The 4,838-nt window shown below is 36.4% G+C and overlaps 1 protein-coding gene across 2 annotated transcripts in view; it reads right to left on the reverse strand.

Moving 5' to 3' along the window:
- Positions 1-4,838, reverse strand: part of FAM214A (family with sequence similarity 214, member A) — a 119,482-nt gene that overhangs the window by 53,639 nt on the left and 61,005 nt on the right. The gene's annotated exons all lie outside the window — the stretch shown is intronic.

Consider the following 4,838-nt stretch of genomic DNA (forward strand, 5'->3'; position numbering starts at 1 on the left):
CAGCCTGAGTAAGAGCGAGACCCCATCTCTACTAAAAACAAAATAGAAAGAAATTAGCTGGACAACTAAAAATATATAGAAAAAATTAGCTGGGCATGGTGGAATGTGCCTGTAGTCCCAGCTACTTGGGAGGCTGAGGCAGTAGGATTGCTTGAGCCCAGGAGTATGAGGTTGCTGTGAGCTAGGTTGACTCCATGGCACTCTAGCCTGACAGAGTGAGGCTCTGTCTCAAAAAAAAAAAAAAAAAAAAAAAAAAAGAGCAAAGGATCTGAATAGACATTTCTCAAAAGACGTATGAATGGCGAAAAGCTATATGAAAAAGTGCTCAATCTAATTAGTCATCGGAGAAATGCAAATCAAAACTACAATGAGATACCATCTCACCCCGGTATTAAAATGGCTTTTATCAAAAAGACAGGCAATAATGAATGCTGGCCGAAGATAGGAATTCGGTATATCGAAAAGATATCTGCACTCCCATGTTTATTGCAGCCCTATTCACAATAGCCAAGATATGTAATCAACCTAAGTGTCCATCAATGGGTGAATAGATAAAGAAATTATGGTACATATATACAATGAAATATTATATAATCACAAAAAGAACAAAATCCTGCCATTTGAAACAACATGGATGGAACTGGAGAACATTATGTTAAATGAAATAAGCCAAGCACAGAAAGACAAATCTTGCATGTTCTCATTCATATCTGGGAGCTAGATATTTTAAAAACAATTGATCTGATGAAGATAGAGTAGAATGATAGTTACCAGAGGCTGGGAAGGGTAGTGGGGAGGTGGGGATAAAGTGGGAATGGTTAATGGGTACAAAAAATATAGTTAGATAATATGAACAATATTTGATAGCACAATAAAGTGACTATAATGAACAAGTTAGGGTACACTTTAAAATAACTAAAAGAGTGGAATTGGAATGTTCCTAACACAAAGAAATGTTTAGTGTCTGAGGTGATGGATACTCCAATTACTCTGATTTGATTAATTCACATTGTATGCCTATATCAATACATCATATATACCCTATAAAGATATCCAACTATTATGTACCCATATTAATTAAAAATAAAAAATTACGAATAAAAAAAGAATAAGGGAAAAAGAATCAAAGTAGGTATACTAATTAAGAGGTTACTACAGTTGTCCAAGGTTGGAGGTATAGTTTTGGGGATCATTGACATGTGGATAGTATTTAGAGTCAAGAGTTACTGAGAAAAATCTGTAGATAATGAAGAGCAGGGAACTCATGATAGAGCCCTAGGGCACTCCACCAAGTAGAAGTCTGGTAGATGATGATGAACCAGCAAAAGTAGCTGTCAGGTATAGAATAACGGAAGCCACACCAAAAAAAAAAAAAAAAAAAAATTCAAGAAGGAGTGTACGGTCAATGGTCTCAAACACTTGTGGGTGAGGTTTAATAAAATATAAACAAACAAGTGACCAATGGGTTTGACAATAAAAAAGTCATCAGTGACCTTGACAACAGCAAGCTCAGTAGATAGGGATGATAGAAGATTAGACAGATATGATATACACTGTCAATTATTCTGAAGAGTATGATAAATGTAAAATCCTACTTTTTTAGACCTCTCTTAACACGTGGCCATTCATATATCACAATAGCCTTTTCTAGAAAAGCATTAAATATGCAACATTACTCATACAGAATTATTTATAAATCCCAAAATAAGAACAAAAGTAGTTCTAATTGCTTCCCTTTCTAAGTCTATGAGACAGGCGACAGGAAATCATCCTTCTTTATGATTCTGAAATTCAGCCACTAAATCTTACTAATTTATTCTGTTAAAATTTTCTTGGAATTAAACTCTTGTATCTCCGTTATATTCTTATTACTTTATGCCTGAAGTACTGCAACAACCTCCTAGCTATTGTCTAGGATTCTAGGCTTATTTTATCAATCTTGCATCCTAATGCAGATTAATCTTCCTGAAAAACCATTCCATCACAGTCTTCACAGCTCAAAGTTTTTGTCGTTATTACTGTTTTATTTATCGGCCCAAACTGTCTATTGAACCCAGTGTAGACTCTTAAGCCTGACATTATGGCCGGGGCCACCACACAGAGCCAGCTTCTCTGGCTCTGCATCGCCAGATTCTGATGTGAATGCTGCCTTCTGGAGTTATACACCAAGGTGTCCGTACTTAAGAACCCTTATTAACTGTCTCCATCTTGCTTCTTTTTTTTTTTTTTTTTTTTGAGACAGAGTCTCACTGTGTCGCCCGGGCTAGAGTGCCATGGCATCAGCCTGGCTCACAGCAACCTCAAACTCCTGGGCTCAAGCAATCCTTCTGTCTCAGCCTCCCGAGTAGCTGGGACTACAGGCATGCGCCACCAAGCCTGGCTAATTTTTTTGTATATATTTTTAGTTGTCCGATTAATTTCTTTGTATTTTTAGTAGAGACGGGGTCTCGCTCTTGCTCAGGCTGGTTTCGAACTCCTGAGCTCAAACAATCCACCCCCTTCAGCCTCCCAGAGTGCTAGGATTACAGGCGTGAGTCACCGCACCCGGCCTCCACCTTGCTTCTGAAGCTCATCTTTTACTGCTCCCTATGTGGTCTCTCTGTTCCAGTTAAACTGCTGTCTATACAATGCTCTACCCATTTTCCACCTTGTGCTATTTCTCATTCTTTTTTTTTAACCTATCAAGCATGCCTTTCTCCTCTCATTTCCACCAACTCAGAGCTTTCCAGACTGCTTGTCTTTTCCATGAAAGAGTCTACGTCTTTCCACACTGATCTTTATTCTTCCCCAGAATTTATGTAAGCCATCTAGGCTATAAATGGTTGCTGCAGGGCGCTGGCACACAATCCTAAGGTCATGAATTTCACCTCTGCTTGGGTAAGTTTCACTGTGTTCCATGGACAGACAGTACTGCTAACTTCAGCCAACCTTTTCCAAAACTTGGGGAAATAACAGATGTGACCATGAAAAGGAAAGGAAAAATTCAGCACCATCTTGACAGCTCTATAGTTACACCAACCTATCCATTTCTTTATAACAATCTTCTTAACATTTCATGGATGTAGAGCTACTAATGGGTTAAATTCCACAATCACTAAAATAGTTTTGTCTTTTCATTTACATATTCCTACCTCAAAAGAATGTGCTATGTGTTTGTGTTTTAAGTTAGAATTGTAAAGGATCTTAGAAATCATCTAACCTAATTACCTTACTCCTTGATGAGGAAAATAAGGAAAAAATACATGAACATTTTTGCTTAAAGTTGTATACTGTAAACTAGAACCCAGGTTTCTTGATTCCTAGTGCAACTCATTTTATATCCCATGAAAAGTCTTTAAGCAGAGAATAAGAGGCAAAAGGTTGACTTTAGTGATAATTGTAAAATATAGTGGCTATGGTTGTAAATGTTTATATGTTTACTGTTATCTTGTTTATAATAGTTTATGCATAAATTTCTCACAGAAATTTACATATTACTATTTCTCACAGAATAGTATCTTCAAATATAAGAATATTTTTTATTTTGATGTTATTAACCAACAACAAAATTTAAACTAAATTTTTAAAAATCCTCTGCACTCTATTATGAAAAACATAAGTGATCTGTAAACAACTTATCACAAACTGACTGTTACAAGCAACTTTCTGGACTTGAGTGTGGTTTGTTTAAATTCAACCAAATATCTCTGCTCTACATCTACAATAACCACCAAAATTCACAATTATTTCACTAAATGAAGCACTGCAATATCATGAGGTGCCATCTGAAAAATCAAGTTGTATGTTTTTATAATAATCTAGCTCTTTGAAAAGTGGCTATAAATTTTTTGTCACATAATCCACACATCCCATTAAACAAAGACAATCTCCATCAACTTGAGCTGTGAAGTGTTTTATCAAGTGCTTCCTCATTTTAATGCTCATGATGTAGCACAGAGTAGTCCTTAAGAGCTAAACTCTGAGGGCAGGCAACCAGTCCTGCTACTTGCTAGTTGTTTGGCCTTGTACAAGTTACACAACATCTTTTTGCCTCAGTTTTTTTCACCTAATTAAAACAGGGATAACAACAGTATCAACATTCAGAGGGCAGTTACCACAATTGAGTTACTATTTCTAAAATTTTTAGAATACTTCCTGCCACACAGTAATCACTATATAAGTGTTTGTTAAATTTAAAATAAAAATAAATGCTTTGACGTAGGTCTTTCCCCATTTTACAAATGAGGACACTAAATTTTAAAATCATCTGCCCAAGGTCACACACATTATCAGTAATTGGAGAAGCATATTGAAGCCTGCTTTCCAATACCAATAGTTCTTAACAATTCTCAATTACAGAAGCTCATACTTAACTTTATTTCAGACAAAAATAACTCAAAGGGTACCCTCCCCCACTTTAAGGCATAGACTCTAGAAAGCTCCTCAGACAGATATGTTTTCAAGGATTCCTGGTACTAAAAGAATTTGAACAGTTACTCCTTTTTTCCTTATGTTTCCCCATTTTAAAGCTCTCAGTTTAGATATTATGGGAAAAGCCTAGATCATGTGCTTCCAGAAAGAACAAGAGGATATCCCAACTAGAAATATTATCCTCATAATGCTTGATAAAACCGTACAATTATATCTGCTTGTAAATAAAGTATTTCAGTGTTTCGTTTTGTGCATTTATTTTTTTTATTTTTTTATTTTTTTTTGAGACAGAGTCTCGCTTTTGTTGCCCAGGCTAGAGTGAGTGCCGTGGCGTCAGCCTGGCTCACAGCAACCTCAAACTCCTGGGCTCAAGCGATCCTTCTGCCTCAGCCTCCCAAGTAGCTGGGACTACAGGCATGCGCCATCAT

The sequence above is a fragment of the Propithecus coquereli genome, unplaced genomic scaffold, assembly GCF_000956105.1.
Source record: "Propithecus coquereli isolate 6110/MARCELLA unplaced genomic scaffold, Pcoq_1.0 Scaffold57, whole genome shotgun sequence".
In the NCBI taxonomy this organism is placed as follows: domain Eukaryota; kingdom Metazoa; phylum Chordata; class Mammalia; order Primates; family Indriidae; genus Propithecus; species Propithecus coquereli.